The following is a 15,368-nucleotide window of genomic DNA, read 5'->3' on the forward strand; positions in this document are numbered from 1 at the left end:
TCAAAAACAAGCTGAATGAAAATGGAGAAGTCATTAGAAACAAGGCCAGACTTGTTTGTAAAAGGTATGCTAAACAATAAGGTATAGATTTTGAAGAATCTTTTGCACCTGTTGCCAGACTTGAAGCCATAAGGATGTTTCTTTCTCTTTCTAGCTTTCAGAAATTCAAAGTATACCAAATGGATGTAAAATCAGCTTTCCTTAATGGATATTTATAAGAAGAAGTTTATATTGAACAACCAGAAGGATTCATTCTTGGAAATGATGCAAAACTTGTATGCAGAATCAAAAAGGCTCTCTATCATCTGAAACAAGCTCCAAGGGCCTCGTATTACCGCCTTGACAAATATCTACACCAACAAGGTTTTACAAAAGGTTTAGTAGATAGCAATCTATATACAAATATTAAAACTGATAAATTGTTAATTATTATTGTTTATGTTGATGATATCATTTTTGGTAGCAATGAAGAATCCATGAGTCAGAATTTTGCTTCAGTAATGCAGCAAGAATTTGAAATTTTCTTGCTTGGTGAACTTACCTATTTTCTTGGTCTACAAGTTCAACAAAATAAAGATGGTATTTTTCTTTCACAAACAAAATATCTCAAATAGATCTTGAAAAGGTACGGAATTGAAGATTCTAAACCTGTATTTACCCCAATGGTAATAGGATGCAGTCTCAGCTCAAATGATGAATCAGCAGCAGTACATCAACCAACTTACAGATCCATGATTGGCAGTCTGCTTTATCTAACAGGTACCCGACCTGACATCATGCATGCAGTAGGAATAGTTGGAAGATTCCAAGAAAATCCAAAGGAATCACACCTTCAGGCAGTCAAAAGAATTTTCAAATATCTTCAAGGAACTCAGGACTTTGGTTTATGGTATCCTAGAGATGCAGATCTCACTCTTCATGCATATATAGATGTAGATTGGGCAGGAAGTGTTGATGATAGAAAAAACAATAGTGGTGGTGCATTCTATATGGGTTCTAGGTTAGTGTCTTGGTTCAACAAGAAGCAAAGTTCAATTGCTTTATCAACAGCTGAAGCAGAATATGTGGCTACTGCATCTTGCTGCACACAAATACTTTGGATGATGCAAACTTTGCAAGACGTTCAGATCACATGTACCCTACTCATCTCCATTCTATCTGATATTACAAGTGCCATAAGTATTTCAAAGAATCCAATCATGCACTCCAAGACCAATCACATACCCATCAAGTACCATTTTCTACGAGAACAAGTGCTTGAACAAAAGGTCAAATTGGAGTATGTTCCCTCCAAATAACAGGTTGCTGATATATTTACTAAACCACTGCCTAGAGAAACATTTGAATATCTCAGACAAAAACTGGGAGTAGTTGCTGCATCATCCTGTTGTTAAAATCCAGTTTTTCAAAAAAAGGTTATTATATGTGGGTTTCATGAAGTATAGTGGCATATACATGGGGGTTTTTGAGGGTGAAGGAACACATATTTTTTTCAGTCAAGAAAAACAGTGGAGCTGACTCCGATATGGGTGCTCTGTCTGTTGTTTATGATCACAGTCTATCGATATGCTTTGCTCATTAATTTTTTTCTGACTGACAAAGATGCCTTGATCATTGACTTGTTAATAGGTAGCATAGGTTCAATGGGAGCATTATCCTTCACACGCATTCTGTGTTGTTGGCATTATGGTTGCTGAGTCTAGTTATGGCTTCAGATATTTATACCATTTGTTGCTTAAGTCATCTAAAAGTCTAGGGTGTGATATGTCTTTTCATACATTTGAATGAGTCCTATTGGACAAATGATGTAATTTGTATCCCCACTTTGCATGGGATGGATGATGTAATATTTATTGTATTTCTGTCATGTATAAACAATTGGTATATCCCCACTTGGTTGGGTGGATGAGTCAAATTTGGTATATCCCCACTTGGTTGGGAGATGGATGTATGTATGAGTCTTTGGTGATAGGAAGGTCATACTCACATAGTTGAGTTATAGAGTCATGCTATTCTTTTGTAAAATATTTTTGCAGACTCTGCATGTGCTCAGGGGGAGCATGGACGGTTTTAGTACATATCAGCATGTACAAAGGGGAGCTCAATTGGAGAATTCAACATGTACTGAGGGGGAGCATGGACAGCATAATGTATGTCAAAGGGGTAGAATATCTTGGTCTGCCCTTTGCCCTTAATGTCAAAGGGGGAGAGTGTCTTGGTGTTGTTGTTTCCATCAAGTCTAAAGGGGGAGATTGTTGGAATTATGATACAGGTGTTGTCCTTGATGGCAACTCTCTTAGATGACAATTCATAGCGCAACAAGTTAACAAAAAATGATTACATATCAGACTCAAAAGAATGAAGAAAGAGAGGTATATGGTGGTTCACTTTGTCCAAGAAGCATATACACGCAGGTTAAGAGAACAAAAGAAGTTTATAATGTAATACATGTACTTTCACGGGAGGAAAAGTGCGTATATGTTGGAAAACCAAGTATTTGATCCAAGGTATTGGTCCAAGGTATTTGGTCCGAGGTATTTGGTCCTAGGTATTGACCCTAGGTATTTGGTCCAAGGTATTGAGAAAGGCCTAAGAGTATATAAGGAGGAGAATATCATTAGGCCAAGAGTGCAAGCAATAAGATTCTAAGGAATACTTTTATCTGAAGTATATTTTATGTTGCAGGGTTATGTTTGGGACTAGATATGAGATATGCATGTGCACCTTGAGTTCAATATTGGATTAGGAATCATGAGACTTGAAATGAATTATTCTTGAATGATCTGATATTGGGTGAGACTAGATCTGATGTTTTGCACCTGTTATATTCATTATCTATCAGGATCTGGGTTTGTATGAAGTCTGGAATTGTAGAAAAGTTCTGAGTCAATATTTGCAGATATGTATGTAGGTTCGTCTCAGCCAAAGAGCATATACACGCAAGTTTCGTTCTCTCAAGTACCATATATAAAAGAAAAGCTTCTTTTTAGATCTGATTGATCTATCTGATAATTTTTTTTTATTTTACTGTTATCTATCAATGAAGTCTTCTAAGATCTGAATGTAAAACTGAATGCATAAGGAGGTTGGCATTTGATTTATTGATTGTATAAGTGAGAAGAAGTGATCTCTATCCTCGCCTATGTAAAGCTCTGAAATATTCAGAATATTGAAAGTTGGTACAGACTTGATTCAAAAGTTTATTTTTGCAGTAGCTTTGAAGGTATACGTAGGTTTAATTAATGGAAGTAGCGTATACATGTAGTTTGGATGCAGCCAAGTAGCATATACACTCTAATGCATGATTTTTGAGGTTACAACTTCTTATTTTTCCTTACAACCCTCTTCTTCTTTTACAGAGCCATCTTTGACTCTCCCTTCAAGTTCCATAAGGCTTTTCCTTTTATTTCCATAAAATATTCCCTATCCATATCTACCAAATATATCCATGACACATGGTTTTTGATGTACTACAAAGCATCCATGACAATGAGCCTTATGAGTCCATGATGAGAAATTTACTGTCGTTTCCCTTCTCTCACCCTTTGTCTCACTTCCACTGTGGATTGAAGAAGGAAATGGGGAACACTTAGTCTGCTTGGGATAGGCAATTCCATCTGGAATCTTAACTCGTAAAGTAGCATGAAATGATACGCATAAAAAACATTGAGTCTCCCTTCATAATATATGTATTTCAAGATGTGATAATCTACTTCATCCCATTGGTAGGGTAGGCTCTCTCTTCTAACTCCATTTTTATCTTCAATTAATTACCCTTGAAGCATGAAGAAGTTATATTTGGTTATGATAACCTTTTTTCTCTCCTCCTTACTCCATTTTACTCCTAGGATAAATATGGTCACCTTGCTAATGATTTATGTATTTACATGGATAATAAACCCCCTCACAATCGTGGTGGAATTATCTTCCCCTTGAGGTTGGAGGCCTACTACAAACTCATGAGTAATTTCATCATCAAACCACTTGAATTTATCAAAGAACTCCATCCACTAGTTGTTTGTAAAGATGTCTTTGACAGGAGGGTGTTGGTTACTCCTAGATGAGTCAATGCGATTTTTTCTATTAAAACCACACCTCATTGCACCTATTGTATTTTTTCAAAGTGCTTTCAAGGGAATTCTACTATTAATTATTAGTTTTTAAAGAAACTTAGGATTTTCAGAGCATAAATGAGAGGGATAGTTCTCTTATACTAATTAGAGGAAGAAAAGTGGCATGCCTAACAAAAGAAGCTCATTCTCCTACTATCATGCTTATCTTGCAAGAAAAATTCAAACCTTGAATTTCTTTTCACTTTCAAGAGTTAGCTACAGTACGCTTTATATAGACAAAATATGAACAATTCCATAAGCTCTTTCTGCATATGAGGTGAGAAAAAATGGTTACTCACCCCTGCCTTGGAGGATCCTCCATGAGTCTAAGGATATGTGTGCAAAGTTACACAAGTTTGAGCTCTTTTTCACCTCTCTGGGTAATCTTGTAGCATCTGAGGTCAATCCTATAGTGCATATTTAGAATCTTTTAGAACCTACTCAGTATCCTATAACACTCAACCCAAATCCTATAGAAATTATTCCTTGGTCCTGTAGCTTCTCTATGGAAACCTATAAGAGCCCTAGTGTAGCTAGCTTGCCTCCCAATGATGGTAGTGGCCATCACCATTTTTAGAATGAAACTTTGGTATAAATGAGGCTTAGGCCCGCTTTTTATTTCCTTTGTGGTTTGGTGGTGGGCTCAACACATTGTGTTAGATGGCCCCCACCTCACACCTTCGCAAATCCTTCGTAGACCCATTGGCCCACTCGTTGAAATCATCACCTTGTTTATGTTTTCACTTTATCCATGTGATGAGAGAGAAAGATAACCCCAATTTAATTGTTTGAGTGTGCTTAAGACAACTGAGCCACCTTAACCCTTAAAAACCTCATCCTCATGCATTCAAAACATTTTTTAGACTACTATGTTCTTAAAGGAAAAAGTTAGGAGTCTTTCATACCTATGCCTACCTAGTAGTCGTTGTTGGTGTGTCGATCTCTTGATGTTGCATGTTATTCTAAACAAAGGTAAAAATGATTTTCATGTCTTCTATGGTGTCATCTTATCATTTTCATTGCTCCATTTTTTTCTTGCTTCGAAGAATTTTGTTTTATTTTTTTATTTATTTTTAAATATTCTTAACTGGTTCAATCTTGATAATACTGTTTCTTCAGGAGGTGGATCAAAGGTTGTTGCTTTTAGGTGAATATTGATTCTATAAAAACTTGTAGAGGGTCATGTAGTTTCTTAATATCAAAGTAATGACCCTCCAACTGCCTCACGTTGGTTGTATTTTCAATCTAGTTCTCTAACTTTGGTCCTATAGGGTTTCCACAAACTGCTACAAGACTATGTGTCTTCCTATAGTAGTCATAGACCATCCTAGGATCACAAATTATTTTAGATTCTACCACCAAAAATACTAATAGTTCATGAATATCCTATGGATAATGGTCTAAGGCCTTTTCTTGGGTGAAGAGATGGAAAAAGGGGTAAAAAGGAGTGCTTTTAATGGATATAAGTCCAAATTTGGGTGGAGGATAGGCCAAGTGGTGTGGAAAATGGAATATGAGTTTATGGTGGATCCCTCCCCTTATTCCTAGGTGAAGAACACATATTTGTACCTTGTTTTTGTACTAATCACAATCCTATAGCACATTTGGATTGAGCTTGCAGCAACATAGGACAATCATGTAGCACTTCACGACTAAGGAAAAATTGAGTGAGGAATGTCATTTGGTGATGAAGGAACGTGGGGAAATCAATGAAGTGATGGAGGACATGAAAACAATTAGCTTATAGAATGTGAATATGGGATTTGAATTTATCTTCTTTTCTGTTATCCTCCTTTAACTGTGATTGGAACTTTGGAACAAAAAACATGTTAGAAAAATGATGTAAGGGCTCCCTTTCTTTTCTTTTTCCTCTTTCTCTTTTTCTTTTTCTTTCTCCTTTTTTTGTCTTTTTTAGACTTGAAAGATGCCTCAAAGGGGGTTTCCAATCCTATAGGACTACCCAAAGTGCCTCAAAGGAGGTTTTCACTTGTGGCTATTTTATCTCTTGTTTTCCTTTTTCAGACTCTTGGATTTCTGCATGGAGATTTTTAATCCCAGAGCTTGCCTAAGGTTCCTTGTGGAAGTTTTCACCGAGGTTTTTTATCGTTTTTTCCTTTTTTTTCTTCTATTTCTGTTAATTAGAGGCTAGATGGATTGGGGGTTTTGAGACTCCAAATCACATTCATCTCCTTAGTTATTAAACTGGTAAAATCCTCTAACAAAAGTTTCTTGTAGGGCTTCAATTTGTAGCTATTGAATAAAAGTGGAATTCCTTCATCAATTTTTGTGATTTGGACAGAGCCATTCTCATGGAAATTTTCCACCAGATAAGGACCTAATCATTTTGTCATTAATTTTCCCTTAAAATCCTTGAATCTAGAGTCATACAATAGGGCCCAATCACCCTCCTAGAAGGTCCTTTTGATTTTTTTAGCATGCCAAATATTCCTCTGCAGTTGAACCAACTCAGTGTGCATGAGAGCCTGTAATCTAAATTCATCAAGAGAATTGAGCTATTGCAGCCTCTCCTAATGAGCTTTGGTGATGTCTAGGTCCAATTGTGATGCCATTTTTAGGGCGTTGTACTCAAATTCAATGGACAATACTGCCCCTTTTCCATAAAGCACCTCAAGGGAAGTGAACCTAATGGTGGTTTTCCATGTGGTGTTAAAGACCCAAGTGGCTTCCCCAAGTCTCGATACCCAATCCTTTTTATTGGCAAATTTAGTTAAGATGTTCTCTAAAGTTATATTTGTCAGTTCTACCTGCCCATTTTCTTAAGGATGATAAGGGGTGAATTTATGTGCTTTATGTGATGTTGCTCCATTATTCCCTCAATTAGATTTGAGGTGAATTAATCCCTTTTATCAGTGACCGACTCCCTTTGGAATCCAAACTTATAAAATACGTTTTCTCTTAAAAAATCTGCCACCTTTTGCTCGTTTTATACTTTTACCGCACTTAGTTCAACCCACTTTGTCAAATAATCATGGCTCATAGTGATATATCTCTTCTATCTGAATGGTAGATCAATGGGCACAATGAAATACATGCCTCACTTCTCAAATGGCTCTTGAGTCACTTGAGGTTGTATGGAAATTTCATCCTTTGGTGTAGAATTGTCCATCCTTTGGCACTCATCACATCTAGTAGTGCATCTTCTAGCATCTTGGTGTAGAGTAGGCCAATAGTAGTATGCTTGGATAATTTTGAAGGTTGTCCTCTTAGTAGCAAAATGGCCCTCATAGGCTCCATCATGGTATCCTAAGAGGATTTCAAAGATGTCAACATCCCTTACACACCTCCCCAAAATTTGATTTGGTCCCAATCTCAAAATATTTCCCCCATTCCAACTGAAAGGGACACTTTTTTTACAATTTTTCTCTTCTCCTTAGATGAGAGATTAGGAGGGAATCTCCCAGCAACCATGTAATTTGGTATATCAAAAAACTAAGGAGACAATAGTGAAATAGAAAATAGGTTCTTGTCTGAAAGATGATCATCTATCATTTCCTAATTTTTTGCAGGCAATGTTAGTGTAGACAAAAAATATACAACCACATTTTCCCTTCCTCGCTTATCAATATTTTTCAAAGGAAATCGTTGCAACAATAATAGAAATATAATGATTCTAACATTCACATCAGCTTTTTTCATTAAATACTTAATCTCTACATTATTAGTATGTACAAAAACTTGGTATCCTATGATATAATTCCTAAACTTGTTCAAGGAGTGCACAACAACTATGAGCTCTTTTTCAGTAACAATATGGTTGGTTTCAACTTTGGATAGATTCTTATTGATAAAATATATGGCATAGGGAAATATACCATCCAGTTATCCCAAGGTTTCTCCTACATCCTTGTTGAATGGATATATGTGGATGTGGAAGGGAAATGCCCAATTGGGACCCCTAAGAATTGTTGCAGTGGTTAATTTCTTCTCTAGCTCCTCAAATGACTCTTCACATTAATCTGTCCATAAAAAATCTGAATGTTTAGTTAACGATCCAAAAAAAGGTGAAGCTAACTTGCTAAAGTCCTTAATAAATATCCTATAATATCCAACAAGTCCAAGGAAGCTCCTCACATCCCTTTGTTTCTAAGGGACATGGACCCTTTTGATAATGACAATCTTGTTAGGGTCAACTTGGATCCATTCCTTGGAGAGGAAGTGACCTGCGACAATCCTTGAATTCATCCAAAATTCACACTTTTTCAAACTTAGTGAGAGATTCATTTCAATGCATTTCTTTAAAAAATTACACAAATTGGAGAGAGCTTCTTGGAAATAATTCCCATAAGGAGTGAAGCTATCCATATAAATTTCAATTGTTTGATCAAAATCAACAAAAATACTCAACACTTCCCTCTAAAAGGTAAAAGGGGCATTTTGCAATCCAAATGGAAGGACTATATATGCAAAGGTCCCCCATGGACATGTGGATGTGGTCTCATCCTTATCCTCAGGGCTGATATGGATTTGATTATACGCATTAAAACCATCCAAGAATGAAAATAACTTCTTTCGTGCAAGACCATTTGAAACTTGATCAATGAAAGACAAGGGAAAATGATCTTTCTTTGTACCCTTGTTGAGTTTCCTATAGTCAATATAGATTACCCACTTCTTAATCTTCTTAGGTAATATAAGAAGATGAGACACCCACTCACTATTTGAAATAGGATAAATGAATCCTACATCTAGTAACTTTTTTAGTTCTTATTTCACAATGTCTTTAAGCATAGGAAACATTCTCCTCTAAGGTTGGTGCACAGGTTTACATCCTTCTTTAATTTAGATGTGGTGGGTACAAAGGGAGGGATTTACTCTTTTCATATCTTTGTAATCCCAAGCAAGAACATCAAGATGTTTCCTTAGAGAAGTGAGAAGTTACTCTTCTTTCCCTATTGATAGGGAAGGATTGACTTTCAGGGTTTCAGATCAATTGATTTCCATAATCTTAGCATGATCTTGATCAGAAACAAAAATGAATAGTTCAAACCATGGGTTGTTCTCAGGTTTCCCTAAGGATTCCTTTACTAGCTCATCAATTGGCATTGAAACAAGAGGTTGGTTTTGCAAAAATTCATCAATAAGATCATCCTCATCTAAATTCCTACTTCCTACAATGGTGTCTAATGTATAGATTGGATAGGAGGATGATTGATAAAAATATTCCTCTTCTTATTCCTCCACACAGATAGATAAACCATGCTCAACAAGGGGTTGAGCAAGGGAGTATAATCCAAGCTCCTTTGTAAACTACCCATTTTTAATTTTCATGTTTCCAACCCTGCATTTGATGTAAGCATCTAGAATATCTAATCAAGGTCTCCCAAAAATACGAGGATATCCATTAAAATTGGTTTTGGGTTAGAGTACAAGGAAATCTATGGGGTACTCCTAGGAATAAATAGAGACCATCACATCCTCAGTAACACCCTCAGGGGATACTATGGATCTATCGGCAAGTTGCATCACTGTGGTGGGTTTTCTCAAGGTTCCTTGGAGGTTAAGCTTAAACATAGTTTCCAAGGTCATGACATTGATTGCAGCCCCAAGGTCAATTAGTGTGTTGGGAAATACAATAATGTTAATGTGTACATCCACTAATAGGCTACCAAGATCCAAATATTTTGGGGAGATGACCTTCCCAAGCATTAGATCAAATAACTTCCTAATAAAATTAATAGTGGGGGAATATACTTTTCTTCTTGCAGGCCTCTTGAAATACTCTTCTTTGATAAACTTGTTATAAATGGGGATATCTTTGATGGACTAAAGAAGGGGTATTTTAACACTTATATTCTTCAGTTCTCCTATAATTTCAACCTCTTATGGGGTGTTCTATTTAGGTTGGAGCAATGTTTAAGGACAGGGACATATATTAGCTTGAGGGGAATTGTCTTTCTTCTCTTCTTTAATACATTTAAATGGAGAAGGTGGATGAGAATCATGAAGTACCTTCCCAAACCTAAAGTTGATCTCTTGGATCTCCATAGCATAATCATGACATGGTGTTCCCCACTATATACCTACTAAGCCTGCTTGTTGTTCAGGTATGGTTTGGGTTGGGTAGGCATATGAGGTTTCTTGGATGGATTATTGTGGGATAATTTTGGTTGAGGTGGAGGAGGAGGCATTAAGGAAGGTGGTTGGACTACCTAAGGCCTCCATCCTTGTGAAGGATCACCCCATTGACGAGTTTGAGATTCATATGGTCAGAAGGGTGGATTGATAGGGAAAGGAGGATGCCGAGGAGGATAGGACCAAGGAGAAGCCATGAACCAAGGTGAGCGGGCTAGATGATACTAAGGATGAAAGGATGCACTCTGGTTTTGGGTTGAAAGAAGAATAGTTTGCACTTTTCATTCCTTGATTATATGTCCAAAGGTCCCATGGCTTCCTTTGGGCATGAAACAAAGTTGCTCCAAGCCACTCTCTACCTCTTGGTATACAAACTTTAGGCCTACAAGAGAGGGGAATTTGTCATTTTTATGGTTCTCCTCACAAACATAGGAGAATTCTATGACATCAGTGGGAACTCATTTATGGGGTGCCTCTTGGTGCATCTAGGGAAAAAGATAGCTAGTTCCCCTTCTGCCTCCTCTTTCTTCTTCTTAATTTGCATATTATCCATTTCTAAGAGAAATGTATGAAACATATCACTCTTAAAGTATTCTAGCATACTCCCTATTTCATGTTTGATAGATTAGGTAGAGGGAGAAGGGTTGACCAGGGCTTGACTAGACCTACCTCTCTTCTTTGCAGCCCTAGAATGATTCTTAAATACTGTCTTGATGTCTTCATATGTCAGCTAGTAAATGTCTCCACCAGACAAAATATTAAGGGTATCCATCAAATCCTCCCTAATCCCCAAGAGAAGTACAAGCTTCATGGATTTTGGGACAAGGGTATAGTTTTCCCTTCTGTAACTAAGTTGAAATCTTTCAACTACAAGGAAAATACCTTCTAGTGGAGGTTTTTCAAAAGCCCCTATAAAAATAACCCAAAAATATCTTTGTAGTGGAGGGCACTAGTGGATTTGGGCAGGCAAATGTTTTTTGGATGGTGTGTCTACAATATATAAACATATTATTGCTTTACTATACATAAAATCATTGGTGTTGCATATAACATGGCGCACCATGGAAAATTTATTTTTATAAAATAAAAAACATGGGGCGATAAATAACACAATGCACTAGTGCTTGACTAATAGATATCACCATAGCCCTTCATGTAGTAAAACATCTTGGTGCATACAATTAAGTAGTATTGTCATAGTTTTTAAATTTCAGAAAAATGTGGTGCTATTTTCCAACAATGCACCAGTGCAGTAAAGGTACTAAAACACCCTTGGGAGTCTACGAAAGAGCACCGCTAGGTAGTTTTTAATTTTTAAAAGTAGAGTAGTGCTATAGACAGACAAGAAACCGATGTGGTATGTGTATTAGAACGTCCCAAGGCATCCTATGAAAACAACCATGAAATATTTTTTTATTTAAAAAAAAACATAGTGCTCTTGCATCTACTCTGTACTAGTGTGGTTAGCCTAATGCACTAGAGGAGGGTAAAATAAAAAAATAAAACCCTTCCAACCATATATTTCATTTTTATCATCTACAGTGTTGGATAGCTCTCAAGCACCACTACCACTCTTGCCTAATGCAAGCACAATGGCATCAATGTTTCTCTTGCTCACCATCCTTCTGTATTGTGCTCACTGCTTGGGTTCCACAATGCCTCACTAATGAACACATGTTCAGGTAATGTCTATATGTCTCTAAAATTTAATTTTTTAGAGGATTAGATTTAAAATTAGGTTAAATTTTTTATTTCTTTTGAAAAAAAAATCCTTGCACAATGCGTTTGATATATTCAACTCGCATCAATAGTGGTGCACCCTATAAATTTACAAGGTGCACTGCATTTCAGTGTGTGAACATAATGTACCATGATTGTTGCGGTGTGTTTATTAAATAAAAACACACTGAGAATATGATAAATTGTACATTAGTGCACTACTCTTGGTGTGTCTATATTTACCAGATGCACTATAAAAATATTATAAAATATAGTTATTGCTCGGTGCATTCTATAGCCTAAACATCCTATATCAGCACAAAAAGGTTATACGTGCTTACTGGTGAAAACGTTTGATGCACCACTATCAAAAAAAAAATTTGTGATCCAACAACAATGCATTGTACTTATGTGCGCATCGTCGTTAGCGCGGTTATGTTTTTAGGTGCACCAGAGATGGTGCATGACTCTGTTTTGAGCACAACGATAATTTTTTTTTTAATTGAAATTTAGGTTTCCATATTTATAAATACATGTTTCATTTAATAAAAAAAATGTATTTGATGTTTGAGGCTGATGTATTTTATATGTCCATCATGTAGTAGAGACATTAGCAGAGGTAAAAAAAACAGGAGCAAGAGCAGCACGAGGACCTATACAATATGATCCAAACATGGGAAGCTAGAGAGAGGGAGAGGGATTTATACCCTCGCATCATTACTGCAGTGATTTGAGTGCTCTTAAGGAATGTAGGGCTCGTAATGTACTACGAGGAGGCTACATCCTTGAAAGCACAATCTATCTTATTGGCACATCTGATCCACTGATGGAGTGCCTAGGAGAAATATTTCCATGTCAGTCATGGGGCATCATATAGGCCCACTGAGGAGGACATATACTTTATCACTGGCATATCCAAGAGGGGAGGATTTGCCCACTTCCTTGATGTCCACCATAATGTTGCAACTGAGAGTCATCCTTCCTACACTTAGAGAAATGTCAGGTCGTGGTCCATCCAACAGACTTTTAGGTCCATGGTGGACAAGTATACATTTCTTCTTTTTTCACATAATAGGTTGCATGACTCTCTTTATTAGTCACCAACATTTCACACTCTAGTAGTGATGGGAAGTGCATTAGTTGTTGGCATTATGATACAAGTGTTGTCCTTGATGGCAACTCACTCAGAGGTTGATACAGGTGATGGCAACTTAATCAGAGGACAGATCTTAGTACAGCAGGTCAAGAAAGAGATATACGCAGGTTCATTGTGACAAATCAACGTATACACGCAGGTTGGACGTGCCAAAGACGCGTATGTGTATACACGCACTTTCACGCCAGGAAAAGTGCGTACATGTCGGAAAGCTTACTTTTGGTCCGTGGTAGTTAGTCCTCTGTATTTGAACCTATGGTTTTGGACCATGGTATCTCGACAAGTGTGTTGATCCCAAGTATTGGGCTCTTGGTATTGATTTATTATGGTTTTGGACTGTGGTATTGAGTAAGGCCTAAGACTATAAAAGGAGAAGAAGATCATTAGGAAAGTGCATCCGAAAAGTCTTGAATATCTGAAGAAGTATGAGATCCAGGATGCAGGTTATGGGTTGATGATGCATTGCTTGATCTGAGCTAAGGATGGATCTCACTGGTTGATGAAGAACAAGATCTAAGGAGAGATCGGGATCAAATGGTTTGAAATGAACTATCTTTATGATGCTTATTTTAGATCTACATACTGGCGCATGTATTTTTCTATAAGTGTTATGAGTATGACTGATGTCTGGTACAGCTACAAGTTATGAGAAATTATTTTTAGATCTGTACGCGGGTTGTCTTTCGCAAAAGCGCGTATGTACGCGGATTTGATTCAGCGTAGTAGCGTATATATTTTGAAGTTTGATGTTTGAAGTTGCAGTTGGGTCTGAATGATTTTGCAGAGTTCGGTGTCTGCTCTGTGTTCTGGTGACTGACAGGGTTTCAGTGTTTCAGTGATTCAGAAATTGATAATGCTAGTAGTGATTGTTTTGAGCTTCAATGATAGTTATGAGTATCCAGTATGAAAATGTATGAAACGTGGTACCTGGAGGAGAGAAGATTGTAGGCCGGCGCCTACGTACTAGTATCTTAGCTAGTACAAGAGCAAAGGGGGTTGGAGCTCCCTTCCAGGAAAGTCTGGAGAACGAGAGAAGGTTGTAGCCTGCGTGCTGGTAAAGGACTGCACCAATACATTGTAAAAGAAGTCTCTTTATAAAGGAAGATAGAAACGAATTGCAGCAGGTGGTTTTCACCCACATTTGGTTTCCACCTTATATCATGGTGTTCATGTGTGTTACTTATGTGTGTTGATCTATCTGTTTTACTGCTACTGTTGACTGTTAATATGGCTAATAATGTTCTGATGCATCCATTGAAGATCACATAACTGAATCATGAGTTTAATGGTTATACACTAGTTGCAATAGACGCAGACGCGTATATATGCGGGTATACTTAACTGATGTAGCGTATATAATTCTGAAGTATGAAAATGAAAAAGTTTTATTGATTAGATAATACTGATTCACCCCCCCTCTCAGTATTATTTCCTACAATTGGTATCAGACCAGGTCCTTCAGAGGTAGCTTGATCGCTTGAAGGAAAAGATCCATTAGAATGAGTAATCCAGAAAGAGAGGCACACATCAGGCCACCAATCTTTGACGGAACAATTTTACCCACTGGAAGATAAGAACCACTACATATCTACAATCACTTGGAGTAGAAGTTTGGGGAATCGTAGAAGGAGGATACAAATTCCCATTAGCAACTCCTACAGATGCAGCAGAGAGAAAGCAATATGAGCTCAATGCCAAAGCTGTTACTGTCTTATTGGGAAGTTTGACACAATCAGAATTTATGAAGGTCATGCATTTCAAATCAGCTAAAGAAATATGGGACAAAATCATTCTGAGCTACGAAGGAGATGATCAGGTAAAAAGAGAAAAGCTTCAAACTCTCAGAATCTGGTATGAAAATCTTAAGATGCATAGTAATGAAAGCATAACTAATTATTTCCTGCGTATGGATGAAATTGTAAATTGTATGAGGGATCTGGGTGAAGAATTTAAGGAAGTTGTCTTAGTTGAAAAGGTTTTGAGATATTTGTCTGCTAAATTTGATTCCAAAGTGTCTGCCATAGAAGAAAAGGAGAATCTGCAGAAAATCACCATGTCACAGCTTCATGGAATCTTAACTGCTTTCGAAATGCGAAAAGAGGGACCATCAGAAGCCGCATTCGAAGCGTCAGGATACATGTCAGAGGAAGAAGATGGGGTAAATTTTGTCAAGAATCTTGAACGGGGAACTGGACAGTTCAAAGGTAAGCTACCTTTCAAATATTTTTCATGTGGTAGAGTTGGTCACTATGCTGTTAGATGCCCTCATAACAAAGGAAAGATGTCTG

Source organism: Pinus tabuliformis, chromosome 3_2 (genome assembly GCF_031772625.1).
Source record: "Pinus tabuliformis cultivar Carrire ecotype Pingquan chromosome 3_2, CPIR1, whole genome shotgun sequence".
In the NCBI taxonomy this organism is placed as follows: domain Eukaryota; kingdom Viridiplantae; phylum Streptophyta; class Pinopsida; order Pinales; family Pinaceae; genus Pinus; species Pinus tabuliformis.